General features: G+C 45.5%; 1 protein-coding gene across 16 annotated transcripts in view; it reads right to left on the minus strand.

Moving 5' to 3' along the window:
- Positions 1-16,818, minus strand: part of MAP3K4 (mitogen-activated protein kinase kinase kinase 4) — a 462,673-nt gene that overhangs the window by 105,030 nt on the left and 340,825 nt on the right. The gene's annotated exons all lie outside the window — the stretch shown is intronic.

Here is a 16,818-nt window from a genome sequence, read left to right on the forward strand (position 1 = left end):
ATAGGCTATAAGTTGGACACAGCAGTCCTATCCAAAGAGTCTGAAAGCATAACTCGTTTCAGAAAACTTTAAGCCCACTAGGAATAGGATGTTGCAGATCAAATATCCATAAGCTATGTTACAATGCTATCTAGTGTTCCACATGCTACCAACTCTAGAAAAAATTATAAACCAGAATTGATGCACCCAAGGACAGATCCAAAACATATGAGGTAAAGTGGCTTTAAGGTGACCACACTTGGGGCAAGAGCCTTCAGAGACGAGTGTTGCACGATAAGCACACCAAGGCGTTATATATTGTCAAATATATTTTATTGAGCTCAAAGCAAGAAAATGCAAAAGCAGCAAGAAATACAGAAACATGCTCACTTTTTTGTCAATAATAAACAACTCAACGTAACCCATTATACCTTCCAAACCCCCACTCTCCCCATAGTAGTCCCAACACTAAGAGAAAAAGTGAGAGAGACCAAGAACAAACAACAGAAAGCATCAATTAACAATGTAAGCTCAAGAGAAATTCAAAGGATATCTCCCCAATCCCCTCCAACCCTCCCCAGTCCTCTTTCAAATCAAACCTATATCTTCCAAGCAGAGGAAAAAAGTAAACATATCCAAAACAAGCAACATGAACATAAAGTGGGTCAAAGGCAACAGAAGCAGTCATCATGGGACCTTGCTGGTTTGGAGGGAGAGACGAACATAGAAGATTGGGTTGGAGGGAGAAAAAGGGGGCCAGGGTGGTATGGAAGGGTGGTAGAGGGAGAGAAAGGGGGAAGATGTTGATAGAATTGGTGTGCAGGGAAAGGAGAGTGAGACATAAGGGGGAAAGATACTGGATGGAATTGGGTTGGAGGGAAAGGGGGCAGATGCTGATGGAAGTGGGGGGAAGGGAGAGGAGAGAGTGAAATGCCAGACCATGGGGGTGTGGGAGAGGGAAGGGAAGAAGAGGAGAGAGATGCCAGACCATTGGAGGAGGGAAGGGAAGATGCTGGATGCCAGACTAATAGGGGTGAAGGGAGAGATGGAAGGGGAATACAAAGAGAGAAGATGCCGTATAGAAGGGGCAGAGAGAGGGTAGACAGTGGATGAAAGGAAGAGAGTGATAAGACTATGAGGAAAGCAGAAACCAGAGAAGACAATGTAGAAAAAAATTCTATTTATTTATTTTTTTGCTTTAGGGGAGATGCATCGCTGTTTCTGTGGTGTTGCATTGTATGCAGAGTCCAGCTTCTTGGTGGTTCAATTTAACCTTTGTCTACGTTCTTCTATTTTATCCCCCTTTTTACAAAACTGTAGAGCATTTTTTTAGCACCAGCCATGATGGTAATTGCTCAGAATTCTATGAGAGTCTGAGCTGTTACCACCATGGCTAAAAACCACATTACAGTTTTGTAAAAGGGAGAGGGGTTAGTTTGTGATTACATATTCCATACTAGGCGAAGGTGTTTCCTGTGTTCTGTGTGTTTGAAAGACATGGTTTTCAGTTAGGATTGACTGTAGGATTGATCTGTACTAGTCTGGCTTGTTTAGTTTTACAATAATAATAATAATAATAATAATTTTATTTTTATATACCGCCATACCCGGTGAGTTCTAGGCGGTTTACATCAGTTAGATTAGGATCTACGTTTGCACGCAGATTTACAAACAAATCAACAATAATGTAACAGGAAAACCGAAATTGACAGAGTATGGGGAAAGCTTATTGAAGAAAGGAGAGAGTAGCTATTATGAGGGGGGAGGAGAGCAGGGGGGGAGGAAAGGGCAGGTGAAGTGTAAATATGCAAGGGAGGGGCCATTAGGGGTCTTGTTTGCTGAATAGATGGGTTTTGAGTGATTTTCTGAAGTCGAGGTAGGAGGGGGCCTCGAGTATCATTTGGGCCAGCTATGGGTTGAGCTTGGCTGCTTGGTAGGCGAAGGTTTTGTCTATGAATCTTTTAAGGTGACAGAGTTTAATCGAGGGGAAGGCGAACAGTTGAGTTCTACGGGATTTCTTGTTTATGTGATAGAGGTTAAAGTGGGGGGCTGATATAGCTTGGTGAAGAACCATTTACTGATTTGTAGCAGAAGCATGCGAATTTAAAAAGGACTCTTGTTTCGAAAGACAGCCAGTGTAGTTGGTGATAGAAGGGGGTGACGTGTTCCCATTTCTTTAGGCCGAAAATGAGGCGCACTGCGGTGTTTTGGATTAAATTTAGTCTCCTGGTGGTTTTCTTCGTGGCGTTAAGATAAATGATGTTGCAGTAGTCAAGAATGCTGAGGATAGAGGATTGTACCAGTAGGCGGAAAGAGGTGTCGTCGAAGTATTTTTTTATGGTGCGCAGTTTCCATAGTATGGAGAAGCTTTTCCTGACCATGAGGTTCATGTGGCTTTCTAAGGATAAATTTTTGTCCAGAGTGACTCCCAGAATTTTTAGGGTGGATTCAAGGTGGAAAGTAATTCCTTTCAGTTGAATTGTAGTGTTTTTAATTTTGTCATTTGGAAGAATTTTGTTTTGTCGGGATTGAGTTTAAGTCTAAAAGCGAGCATCCATAGTTCAATCTGGTTAAGAATATTTGTGATGTGGTTAAGTAGGTCTTGTGAGAAATTAGTTAGTGGGATGACTATTGTGATATCATCTGCATATATAAAAAATTTGAGCTTGAGGTTGTGTAGGAGGTTACCTAGGGAGGCCAGGTAGATATTGAACAGGGTGGGTGACAGCGGCGAGCCTTGAGGGACCCCACAGCTGTTGTCCCAGCTGTATGAGAACGCGTTGTTTTTGATGACCTTGTAGGATCTATTTCTTAGGAACCCCTGGAACCAGTTGTGGACCTGATCCGAAATGCCGATGTGGGCCAGGCAGTCTAGGAGAATGGTGTGGTCGACCAGTTCGAAAGCACTGCTCAGGTCAAGTTGTATTATCAGGGCACTTGAGCCTTGGCTGAAGAGCGTGTGGAGGTGGTCGAGAAGGGAGGCTATGATGGTTTCCGTGCTGTGATCTGCGCGGAAACCTGATTGATTGTCACTGAGGATGTTGAATTTTTCAAGATATGCTGCGAGTTCTGCCTTTACCAACCCTTCTGCTATTTTAGTAAATAGGGGGATGCTTGCGATTGGTCTGTAGTTAGCTGGGGAATTTGGTGGTTCTTTTACGTTTTTTATGATTGGAGTGATCATAATGTGACCTTGCTCGGACGGGAAGTGTCCTGTGGATAGAAGGGAGTTAACCCATGTCATCATGTTTGCTTTGAAGTGGGGCGGGGCTGCTTTCATGACGTTCAGGGGGCATGTGTCTAATTTGCAGAAGGAGTGTGTGTATTTGTTGTAATAGGTATTAAAGGTGTGCCAGTCAATTGTTTTGAATTGTTTCCAGCTTAGGTCTGTTCTAGTTCCTGGGTCAGGGTTAGATATATCCGGGTCTGGGAGAATTGGGAACTGCTCGAGGGGGTTGGGTATGGTGGGTAGTGTAGACCTTAGTTTTTGAATCTTGGAATTGAAGAAGTCTGCAAGTGTGTTGGCCGTTAGGGTGGATTCTTCGTGTGTATTAGTGAAGGTTTCGATGTTGTATAGGTTATTGACCAGTTTGAAGAGGTTACTACTGTTGGTTTTAGTGTTACCAATTTTATGGAAGTAGAAATTTTTTCTTTTTTCGTTAGTGAGGTTTTTGTATTTTTTTAGTTTTTGTCTCCAGGCCAATCTATGTTCTTGGGTTCCGGATTTTTGCCATAGTCTTTCCTCTTTTCTAAGATCCTTCTTAAATAGCAGCAGTTCTGAATCGAACCAGCCCTCTTTGTTTGTGGTTCTTATTCTGCGTGTTTTGATGGGGGCTATCTCGTTTAGAATATTGGTACTCTCCTTGATCCAGGTGCTCATGAGTTGTTCCGTTTCTTCGGTTGGCTTGGTGTTAATTTCGAACTGGGCCCAAAATTCCGTAGGATCTATTTTTCCTCTTGTAGTGTGGGTTTTAGTAGTTCTAGTTTTGCTATTTTTGGGGTGTTTATGTTGGCATCCAATGGTGAAGCTACATAGACGGTGGTCAGACCATAGAGAGTCTGACCAGTTGCCTTGTTTCCAGTAAACAGTGGGGTTGATCTGTTCCTTGTTGGAGAGAGTCACCAGGTCTAGTTGATGACCTCTTTGATGGGTTTTGATAGGGGGGTGTTTGTCGTAGCCTAGTTGGGTGAGCAGTGTCCAGAAATCTGAAATTTCTGATTGGTCAGTTTGTTCGAGATGGATGTTAATATCCCTGCATAGTAGGTTGTAAGGACTGGTTAATGAATTGGTAAGTAGCGTTTCCGCGAAGTCCTCTTTGGACGTGGTCCATTTTTTTGGAGGGATGTAGAATAGAGTGATGGTTAGTGCGGAGGACAGTAATTTTGGCGTTAGAGAGATGGTTAGGATTTCTGCATTGGGCGAAGATATTGTGTTGAGAGTGGTACAGTTTAGTTGGTCTTGGAAGATTATTTCAAGTCCTCCGCCTCTACCTCAAGTTCTGGCTAGTGAGAGAATCTTGAATCCTGGGGGTAGGCAATCTTTAATGATGATGTCCTTGTCAGATAGCAACCAGGTTTCAGTAAGGAGGACGAAGTCGGGGTTTGTTTCAATCAGCCAATCTTTGATCAGAGTCGATTTGTTCCTCATTGATCTGATATTTAGGTAAAAGCCGCGTAAGATCTGTTGGTTGGGGTGATCGGTTGGGGAGTAGTGGGTGTAAGTCAGTTTTTTTAAGGTTCGTGGTTTTTTTGCGTGGGGCTTAGTTGGTTTGTGGGGGTGAGAGGGGATAGTGGTCGGGATGGTGTGAGGGTGGTCTTGTGCGTTGGGGAGAGTGTAAGTAAGGGTTTTGGGTTTTACTGATCGGTATGTTGTGACATGGATGGGGATGGGGGAAGCGTTAGAGTGGTCTGCGATGCAGAACCTAGTAGTGAGCAGGTAGAGTAGGCATAGTGCTATGCATCGGTTTGTGCTTGGCCTGGCCATTGTGAAGGGCTCGTTCAACCCCAATGGATATTGTTTGGGTGCTTGCGGGGGGGGGGGGGGGGCGTAGTGGGGCGAAGAGTGAGTGGAGGGGGGCGCTGTAAGTGTTTGGAGCGTTATTTATCTTGATTAGTTGCTTGGTATTTCGAAGGTAGTGTGACTAGGGGAGTATTTGTAGGAACAGGTTTTTGTGTATTGATGTTTGTGTTATGGTGTATTGATGTACTGCTCACTGCAATATGTAAGATGCTGCCTTTTCCTAGGTACACTCTTGTGTGATGTGTGGATTGTTCCTAAAAATCATGTTTTTCATACAGATGGGGGGGGGGGTGTCAAAAAATGATGGGCCTCGGGTGTAACATATGCTAGATATGCCACTGCTTTCATAGTTTATATCTAATCCACAAGCCTGCTTTTAGGACCTACAGGGTATGTATCCCTCTGATTCATGACAATTTCACTTCTCATGTTATCTTATCCATTCTTTTTATTATACAATTGCCCAGATAAGCATCATTCTTTGATGTGATTGGACCTTGAAAACTAACGGCAACAGTGTTCTCCCCAGAAATTTTTTCCAGCCATGAAAAACATTTGCTGCATTTAGTGTGCCACAAAAAACATTTGCTCCGTTTAGTGTGCCGGAGTTAAAAAAGTTTGAGAGATGCTGCTCTATACCATTTGGAAGAGGGCAAATATCTAATTATTCACTTCTAGAATTGGATACTTCTTAAATTTAATAAAAATATTATGGAACAAGTGTCAAACCTTAAGAAAGGCAGTCATATTGAGCATTGGAAAATAACTAATAATAATTAACTAATATTAATTATTAACTAATAATGTGTCTGTGTATGGCCGTTTGGTGGGGGATGGGCTGGGGAGGGCTTCAGTGGCTGGGAGGGTGTAGATGGGCTGGAGTAGATTTTAACAGAGATTTCGGCAGTTGGAACCCAAGCACAGTACCGGGTAGAGCTTTGGATTCTTGCCCAGAAACAGTTAAGAAAAAAATTTAAAAATTTAAATTGAATCAGGTTGGGCAGACTGGATGGACCATTCGGGTCTTTATCTGATGTCATCTACTATGTTACTATGTTATAAATAGTACACATTTAGGGCTCCTTTTACTAAGCTGCAATAGCGGTTTTACCGCGCGCTTAGCCCACGCAGAATTGCCGCACGTGCTAGATGCATTGAGCTGGCGTTAGTTCTAGTCGTGTAGCGCGGCAATTCTGCACGCGCTAAAAACGCTATTGCAGCTTAGTAAAAGGAGCCCTTAATAAATTCATTAATGACCTGGAAACAGGGACGAAGTGCAAAGTTATAAAATTCACGGACGACACAAAACTCTCCAGTAGGGTCAGAACTGTCAAGGAATGCAAAGAAATACAAAGAGACCTGAACAAACTGAGTGAGTGGGCAAAAAGATGGCAGATGAACTTCAATGTAGAGAAATGTAAAGTCTTGCACATAGGGAAAAGGAACCCGATGTATATGTATAATACGATGGGAGGGATGGTACTGGGGGAAAGCGACCTAGAAAAGGACTTGGGGGTATTGGTGGATAGAACAATGAAGCCGGAGGCACAATGTGCAGTGACCTCAAAAAAAGCGAATAGAATGTTGGGCATTATCAAAAAAGGTATCACTACCAGAACGAAGAAAGTTATCCTGCCACTGTATCGGGCGATGGTGCGCCCGCATCTGGAGTACTGGTCGCCGTACCTTAAGAAGGATATGGCAATACTCGAGAGGGTCCAGAGAAGAGCAACAAAGATGATAAAAGGCATGGAAAACCTTTCATATGCTGGAAGGCTAGAGAAGCTGGGGCTCTTTTCCCTGGAAAAGCGGAGACTTAGAGGGGACATGATAGAGACTTATAAAATCATGAAAGGCATAGAGAGGGTGGAAAGGGACAGATTCTTCAGACTAGCGGGGACAACAAAAACAAGAGGGCATTCAGAAAAGTTGAAAAGAGACAGATTCAAAATGAATGCTAGGAAGTTCTTCTTCACTCAGAGAGTGGTGGAAACTTGGAATGCGCTTCCAGAAGAGGTGATTGGACAGAGTACAATATTGGGTTTTAAAAAGGGATTGAATGACTTCCTGAAAGAAAAGGGGATTGAAAGGTATAGATAGAGGATTACTACACAGGATAATATGATTAGGGAATGAATGATTTAGGTAAAGGATCACATACATGGACCTGGGGGGCTGCCGTGGGAGCGGACTGCTGGGCACGATGGACCCCTGGTCTGACCCGGCAGAAGCGATGCTTATGTTCTTATGTTATGTGGATTAAAAACTGGCTAGAGCATAAGAAACAGAGAGTGGGGGTAAATGGACAATACTCGGACTGGAAGAGCGTCACCAGTGGGTGCCGCAGGGCTCGGTGCTTGGACCCGTGCTCTTCAACATCTTTATAAAGACCTGGACATTGGTACAACGAGTGAAGTGATTAAATTTGTGGACGATACAAAGTTATTCAGAGTAGTGAAGACACAAGGGGATTGCGAAGATCTGCAATATGACATAATCAGGCTCGAGGAAAGGGCATCAACATGGCAGATGAGGTTCAACGTGGATAAGTGTAAAGTGATGCATGTAGGTAACAAAAAACTCATGCACGAATACAGGATGTCCGGGTCGGTACTTGGAGAGACCTCCAGGAAAGAGACTTGGGAGTTATGATCCTCAAATCGATGAAGCCGTCCACGCAATGTGCGGTGGCGGCGGCAAAAAGGGTGAATAGAATGGTAGGAATGATTAAGAAGGGGATCACAAACAGATCGGAGAAGGTTATCATGGCACTGTACCAGGCCGTGGTGTGCCCTCACCTGAAGTACTGCATCCAGCATTGGTCGCTGTATATGAAGAAGGACACGGTAGTACTCGAAAGGGTCCAGAGAAGAGCGAATAAGATGGTTAAGGAGTTGGAGGAGTTGCCGAACAGTGAAAGATTAGAGAAACTGGGCTTTTTCTCCCTCGAACAGAGGAGATTGAGAGGGGACATGATCGAAAGATTCAAGGTACTGAAGGGAATAGACTTAGTAGATAAGGACAGGTTGTTCACCCTCTTCAAGGTAGGGAGAACGAGAGGGCACTCTCTAAAGTTGAAAGGGGATAGATTCCGTATGAACGTAAGGAAGTTCTTCTTCACCCAGAGAGTGGTAGAAAACTGGAACGCTCTTCCAGAGTCTGTCAAGACAAAGTTAGACAAGTTCCTGCTGAACCAAAACGTACTCAGGTAGGACTAGTCTCAGTTAGGGCACTGGTCTTTGACCAGAGGGCCGCTGTGTGAGCAGACTGCTGGACACGATGGACTACTAGTGTGACCCAGCAGCAACAATTCTTATGTTCATCCCCCCTCACTTCCCCGCGAGTGCGTGCCGCCCGAGAGCCACTGCGATCCTCCCCAGGTCAGCTCAATTTCGTGGTACCATCAGCTGCTGTAGCCATGTATGCACGAGACACGGCTACAACAGCTGACGGCACCGTGCAACTGAGCTGACCCGGGGAGGCTCGCAGTAGCTCTCGGGCAGCGCTCGCTCACTGGGAAGCGTGGGACTGTCCTCCTGATTGGCTGTCCTTCTTTGGCCAGCTCAGGGAACAGGAATAGGTTTCTTGCCTACTTTTCCTCTGTCCAAGTGATCTGTGCAGCCCCTCTCTCTGACTCTCAGGCTGTTTAATTGCCTCACCAGGTGGGGCTGTCCTCCTGATTGGCTGTGTTGGCTGCCGCAGGTGACTCAACACCTTTGCAAGTCCAAAGCATCCTCATTCTAGCCCCAAGGGCAAGCTACAAACTGGCATACTGAGGAGAAGCGCCATGCACCCTTATTCCCGCTGCCCAGACAGGAGTGGAAAGGGATGCGAGCGAGAGGCGGCAGCTGCCTATCAGGGGATCCACTGAACCTCTCGCAGAACTGTCTGTTCGGCATGGGATTTTGGCTTGGGACTTTTTTTTTTCTGTTCGGTGCAGTGGCTTTTTCCCTCGCCAGAGGATGGTCTGGTGCTCTGAGAACCCTACTAGAGGATGGCTGAGAGAGCACCGGGGGACTGAGAGACGCATGTTGTGCACAGTTTACTTGTTGAGAAGAGCCGTCTAAAAACACACTCACTTCGGCATCCTTTGATTTGCTTTATGTCATCGCCCACTCCCAATGGAGTGCAATTTTAGGTAAATTTATACATTTATTTTTTTAAAAACAAACAAACCCAACAACAAAAACAAGTGGCTGGGATTGCCTACCACTTAGACCTGCCCTGGACTACCACTAGAGACCCCTAAGTTCCCCAGAACAATGATGAAGCGACCCTCCTAATCCTGAATTTGTTATTGCAATTGAAAAGGTAAACTTTTGCTTAGTGAAATAGCTACCCCCCCCTTCTACCACCACCGCTGTCGACCACCAAAAGTAGAGAACACCTCCCCCACCTAACTACGTTTAAGTGCAAGAGATGAGTCTCCTGTAAGTAGGCAATGTCTGTGCTCAATTTGTGGAGACTGAACAGAACTCTGGCTCTCTTCACAGGAGACTTGATCCCATCCACATTCAACGAGGTCACCTTCAATTCAGCCATTCTCAAAAAGTATCAAAGAGTGTTCACAAGAGGTAATAGCCAGTATCAGCCGTACTGGAGCTTCCCAACAGGACCCCACGGCCGTCATGAGCCCGCACCCACCTGCACCAGAAACATGAACCCCTCCCCCCTGCACTCCAAGCAACCCCCAAACTGCAGTCACACCCCCAGACAGTCCCCCATGCACACATCCAAAAAAACACACTCTAGCCCTCCCTATCCTTACCCCCACTTCCCCATCCCACCCCATGCTCCCCGCACACAATCCCATATCCAGACCCACAGCCTACCGAGAAGAAACCCCCCTCCCCCACCCCCGCTCCCGAACCATACCCACATAATATCAATGCAAATATATGGAGCGAATATATGGGGAAAAAAAGAAAAAACTATGGCAAATGCAATCCCAAGTCCACTGGAAGAATCCTCATAGCAGCAGGGAACTTGGAGCTAAGGCAGGCAGATAGTGAGATTAGCGGTGCCAACCCCCAAATCCCCCCTATTGTACATCCAGAAGCCCCATGGCGTAGATCCACAGGGGCAGGCGGGAGAAGGTGCATCCAGCAGCCCCCACTCAGGACCGAAAAGTACAAGCACCTCTCCCAAGGCTAACAATGTCAAACACCACAGCCTGGGACCCCCCAGCAGTCCCAAAACAGCCAACAAGAACACCTCTGGGGGATCAACCAAAATGCAGCAATGGGGAAATCAGGCAGGCAGGTGACTCACAAACATCCGGGCTTCCTCCACCGTTGCAAGGGTCTCTGATTTCCCATTCCTCCAGACCCTCAAGGAGGGACTTTGAGATCCCTGCTCTAAGGGCTCCTTTTACGAAGCCGTGGTAGTGGTTTAATGCATGTAATAGCACGTGCTAAACTGCCGGCCGTGGTAGCTGCTACCGCCTCCTCTTGAGCAGGCGGTAGTTTTTCAGCTAGCGCGGGGGTTAGCGCGTGATAAAAAGTTCCATGCAATAAAGCCGCTAATGCGGCTTCGTAAAAGGAGTCCCAAGTCTAATAGATGCTGGCATTGTCATCTTGAAGCTGGGACATTAGATCATTTACTATTCTATTGTCCATTGATACATATTTTTTGGAAATCCATATGGAGTCAAGTAAATAATTTATTGGAAAATCTGGTGGCTTTATTGTATGATACTGTGTTATTTGGTACATCAATGAGAGCGAAGAGCCAAATTTTGTCTAATAATAGTAAATTACTACTTATTATGACAGGGGTTGCCATACATATTACAAAAAATTGGAAAAATTGGGATCGGCCAAGTTATAATTTTTGGTGGAATTCTTTATGCCACATCTTTTAAAATGGAGCGTGCTATAGCTATTCAACAGGGGCATTTTAAGAAATTTAAGGACGTTTGGGAGCCATTAACAAAATACTGTAAAGAATGAATATTACTTTTTCCCTTTGAACATACACGTCCAAGATGGGAAGGAGGGGATAATTTTGGTTTTCTTATAATTGAAGATAATTGTTGGGTATTTGGGGGGGGGGATATTTGATTTGAATTAGTTTCTGATAGAATATTAAGTGATCTTAAAGTGTAAAATGTTATCTCGTATTGCACTTACTGAAAGTTTTTAAAATGAATAAAGAATTAAAAAAAAAAAAAAAAAAAAAGCTTCTTCTTGTTTTAGATCCTCCATACACTCCATACGTTCTTGTTGTGAAACAGTCATTTAGAATTTGATAATTAATTGATCCATCACTACAGTCTGACTGGACAGACTTCCTGAAATCTTCTGTACATTGATACACCTTTCAGAAGCTAGAACTGAAGCTATTATCAAGATACTGAAGATCCTGTATGTGGAGGCAGTGAATGTACACATTTGCCAGCCCCCATTGCAAAAGTAAACATCGCCAGCCAGAATTAGTGAAAATACGAAGTATCGCAGAATAATTCAGCATAAAGCGCATTTTCCGTTGCAGGGGTAAACGGCCTCCTTTTTTCCAACAATGAAGAATAGTAGTCTTGGAACAGACGAACATGAGTGCCCTTGTAGTTAAGAGAGTCCCGGTTACATCTATATTGCTGAAGCAAAGACATTTTATAAGCATAGTTATGCACTTTGGCAATAACTCTGGGCCGTTGTTCATTATCCAATTTGCGGATCAACCGATGCACATGCTCAAGATGGAGGGTGCCAATGCCTGAGAAAAAAAGAATTGCCACTGCTGGGTCAGACCAGTGGTCCATCGTGTCCAGCAGTTCACTCCCGCGGCGGTCCTTAGCTGAAAGACCAGTGCCCTAACTGAGTCTAGCCTTACCTGCTTACGTTCTGGTTCAGCAGGAAGTTGTCTAACTTTGTCTTGAATCCCTGGAGGGTGTTTTCCCCTATAACAGCCTCCGGAAAAGCATTCTAGATTTCTACCACTCTCTGGGTGAAGAAGAACTTCCTTACGTTTGTACGGAATCTATCCCCTTTTAACTTTAAAGAGTGCTCTCTCGTTCTCTATACCTGGGAGAGAGTGAACAACCTGTCTTTATCTACTAAGTCTATTCCTTTCATTATCTTGAACGTTTCAATCATGTCCTCTTGTAATCTTCTCTTTTCAAGAGAGAAGAGGCCCAGCTTCTCTAATCTCTCACTGTACAGCAACTCCTTCAGTTCCTTGATAACCCTTGGGTCCCGGGGATTTATCGTTTTTAAGCCTATCAATCTGCCTGCATACCTCTTCTAGACTGACTGTCAACCCTGTCAGTTTCCCGTCTTCGTTTCCTGCGTATAGCCTGTCGGCTTCCGGTATGTTGTGTATATCTTCTTTTGTAAATACAGACACAAAAAGTGTGTCCAGTTTGTCAGCGATGGCTTTGTCCTCCTTTAGTACTCCCTTTATTCCATAGTCTCCAACAGCCTCACTGCTTCCTTCGCGGGTCGTTTCCCCTTGATATATCGAAAGAATGGCTTAAAGTTTTTTGCCTCTTTGGATATTTTTTCCTCGTAATCTCTTTTTGCTCCCCCTCACCTCCTGATAGCACCTGCTTTGATGTTTGTGTTTTTTCCAGTTTTCGCCTGTTTTTGACCTTTTCCATTCCTTAAACAAAGTCTTCTTGTCTCTGATTGCTTCCTTCACCGCTACAGTGAGCCACGCCAGTTCCTTGTTCTTTTTCCTCTTGGATCCCTTCTTGACATGCAGTATATATAGATTTTGCGCCCCGGTGACCGAATCCTTAAAAAGGGACCATGCTTGCTCTTGTGTTTTTACAGTGCTTATCCTCCTCTTAATCTTCTTCCGCACCATGAGTCTCATCCCTTCGTAATTCCCTTTTCTGAAGTTCAGTGCCATGGCCGTTGTTCTGGATCGATGTTTTGCCCCTGTGTGCAGGTTGAAGTGGATCATATTGTGATCACTGCTTCCCAGCATCCCTTCTACACCTTGCACCGGTCCTCGTAGTCTATTTAGAATTAAGTCCAGAATTGCATTTCCTCTCGTATTTTCCTTGACAAGTTGTTCCAGGAAACAATTGCCTACAGCAGGGGTGTCCAACCCGCGGACTGCAGGCCGCATGTGGCCCTATAAAGTAGTCTGTGCGGCCCCACTCATGATGCGGTGGTTTCCTCTGACGGCTCCCTTCTCCGTCTTGCTGCAGCATTTGTTAAAAGCCGCGAGCAGCGGATCCTATGTGCCTCTTGCGGCTGACCCGGAAGTGTACCCTCTGACGTTGCGACATCAAAGGGATCACTTCCAGATCAGCCGCAGGAGGCACATGGAGGACGCTGCCCGCAGTTTTGAGCAAACGCTGCAGGCAGGGCTTTTACTCCAAGAGCCGCAAATTCAGCGCCGCCTGCAATTTCAGCCAGATCCTGGTGAGCCCAGAGTGACTTAACATCAACATGGCCACTGAGGAAATGCTTCACTTGGCCAGGAGGGGTAATTTGGGGGTGAATGCTGCGCTGCTGATGGGTGTGGGGGTGGGGGGTGGGGGGGGAGAAATGCTGCTTTTGCACAGGGAAGAGACATGCTGCTGCTGCTTCACTCAATTGGGGAGAGAGAGGGAAGGAAGAAGGAAAAGGGAGAGGAATGAGAGATGCCAAGTCCATGGGAGGGAGAGATGTCAGGGCATGGGAGGGGAGGGAAGGAGACAGATGCCAGGCCAGGGGAAAGGAAGGAAGAGGAGAAAGGAATGAGAGGGGATGCCAGATAATGGAGGGGGAGTTGGAAGGAGAGGAGAGATGGCAGGGCATGGGGGGAGGGTAGGGAAACTAAGGAGACAAATGCCAGACCAGAGGGAGAAGAGGTGCCAGAGAGGAGGTAACAGGGCATGGGAGGAGGGAAGGGAAGGAGATAGAGATGCCTGACCATAGGGTGGGAGTGGTTAGGAAGGAAGGAAAGGAGAAGAAAGAGATGTCAGAGCATAGGGGAGGGGTGGAGACAGACAAATGGAGAGGGGGTGAAGCTGAAATGAATCATATACAAAGGAGAGAAAGGGCACAGGATAGACAGTTTATGGAAGGAGCATAGAAAGAGGGAAGATACCATATGGAACGGGGAGAGAGCAGACAGAGAAATAGAAGGGGCAGAGAAAAAAGGCAGACAGTGGATGGAAGGGGCTGATGCTGCATGGAAGACAGAGAGAGAGGACAGATGCTGTCTAGAAAGAAGAGAGTGAGGATAAGATGATTAAAGCAAGGGGAATTTGTTCAGAGATGGTTTTTTTGGAGTGGGTGGGAGGGTATTAAAAGAAGTGCCATATTGGGCCTGGGGGGAGAGCTTATAGGACCAGAAACAGAGGACAGAGAGAGATGGTAGGCAATGGTTTGAAGGGAGAGAAACTGGACCTGGGGTAGTGTGGAGGAACAGGGAAAGAGATACTTGAAGGGAGAATTGTTGGGAAGAGAAAGAAAGAAAGAAATTGTGAACCTGGAGAAGGGAGGCAGGCAGGCAAGGGGGAGAGATGGGATGGGGGCAGTTGGGAAGAGAATGGGATGGGAGGGAGGGAGAAATGTTAGTCCTGTGGATGGAAGGCAGAGAGATGCAGCATCTCTCTCTTTTTTTCCTCCATTTCATTTTTCAGCATCAAGGGGGGAGGGAAGAAGAAAAACAGAAAAGAGAGGGAGCAAAATGTTGAACCATGGAGATAGAGGAGGAGAGATGGAACCATGGGAGGGCAGGAGAGAAGATAGCTGGGATAAGATGATGCTAGGGGATGGAAAGAAAGGGACAGGGAGTTATAGCCTGACCAATGGAGAGAGGGAGGGGGATTCTGAAAGTGGTGAGCCCTGTGGATGAGGTCATAATGGAGATGACAAGATGAGTGAGGAAGCAGTGAGTATAGTGGTAGAAATGTGGTAATTGGGAGTAGATAGAAGGGAATAGGAGGCTGGGAAAGGAGTGAGATGGAAAATAGGAGAGCTATAGACAGAGAAGATGGAGAATTGAGAGATAGCTGAACATTTAAAAAGAAGAAGGGTGAGAAAGAAGGCAAAATTTGAGTAGACAGAGGCAGAAAAGATAAAGTTAAGAAAGCTGAAAGCGAAAAATCAATACGTTGGAGACAGGCATAAGAAGGAAATGGAATGAGAGAAGAGGAGAAAAAAATGGACAGACACTGGAAAGAGAATTAATTGAAGATAGAGAAAAAAACAGAAAGAGAAACTGGGACCAAGATGATGGAATAACAAAGCATCCAGATAACAAGTTAGAAAAAAATGGTTTTATTTTGAATTTATTAACTGGAATATGTTAGCTTTGGGATATGTGCATCACAATTATTTTGTATTCAGTGGCTTAGTCATATTCAGCTGATTTGGGGGAGGGACTGGAGCTCAAAATTAGTGGATGGGCACCAAAGTTTCTCCCTGCCTGAGTGCAATTTATAAATATTTGAGCTAGTAGGGATTCCCAAGCCCTGTCAACTAAAGACATCGGGTACATAGAGGATTACTGCACAGGTCCTGGACCTGTTGGGCAGCCGCGTGAGCGGACTGCTGGGCATGATGGACCTCAGGTCTGACCCAGCGGAGGCATTTCTTATGTTCCTCAAAATCTCCAAGCTTTGCAGCCAATGGCAATATCCTCAAGCTGCCCCTGCTATCATGCATTTATGAAAGCCAAAGGGGGGGGCAGGGAGGAGGGAAGGCAGCAGCTCTGCAATATTGCTGCCAGCTGCAGAACTTGGGAAATTGGAGGGGGAGGAGGTGGCTGTCAGTTGGTGAGGCTTGGGGATCCCTACTAGCTACAGCAGGGGAGATATTCATTTTGAGGAAGTTTAAGCTCAAAAAAGCCACGTGCGCTGCTGACAGCTGATTCAGCATCCCCGCTCTGATGAGGCTCACCTCTGAAGAGGTTGTAATAGAAGTGAATGGGAAAACCAGGAGCGCGCATCCCTGCTCATCAGAGTGGGGATGCGGAAGCCTGTGGTTGCTCCCACTGTCAACGGTGCACATGGAGGATCACTCAGTCAGGGTAAATATTACTGCTTTTTTGGGTTCCTTTCTATAGTTTATTATTAGATATATACATCTTCTATATTAGTGATTGCAAATTTGGGTCCTACTCAACCTTTTTTGGCTCATCAACTAGTGTTAGGGTTTGTGCGGTCCCATAAAATATTTTTTCGGCCAATGCGGCCCAGGGAAGCCCCTGGCCTACAGCATCCAGGAACTTGGTTTCCCTACTGCAGCCAGAGGTGCCTAGGTTCCAGTCTATCCCTGGATAATTGAAGTCGCCCATGATAACTGTGTTGCCTCCCTTGCAGTTGTGTTTAATCTTGTCCGTCATTTCTCCATCAGTTTCTTCGGACTGCCCTGGGAGTCTGTAGTAGATGCCGATCTTCGTTTCCATTCCATTTGTTCCGGAATTTTGACCCATAAAAACACTACCTTATTTTTCATTTCTGGCATATTCTCTCTGGTAGACTCGATTCCCTCTTTGATATATAGGGCAACACCCCCACCTTTTTGTCCTAATCTGTCTCTGCGGTATAGCTTGTATCCCGGTAGCTCAGTGGCCCAGACGTTTTCCTCGTTCCACCATGTTTCCATGATGCCGATGATGTCACGGTTATCTTTTTGTGCCATAGTTTCCAATTCCCCCATCTTATTCCTTAGCCTCCTTGCGTTTGCGTACATACACTTGAGTTTGCAGTTCCACATGTAGCCACTCCTCCAGCTTTATAAGAAGACGTGTGCTGGGGATGGATTCTGGAAGCCCAACAAATCGTATGTTAGTTCTACAGGAGAGGTTTTCCAGATCTTCAATTTTAATTTATTGAAGTTCAAGCCACTCCCGCAGGGTTTCCAATGAATCCGTTG

Source organism: Geotrypetes seraphini, chromosome 3, assembly GCF_902459505.1.
Source record: "Geotrypetes seraphini chromosome 3, aGeoSer1.1, whole genome shotgun sequence".
In the NCBI taxonomy this organism is placed as follows: domain Eukaryota; kingdom Metazoa; phylum Chordata; class Amphibia; order Gymnophiona; family Dermophiidae; genus Geotrypetes; species Geotrypetes seraphini.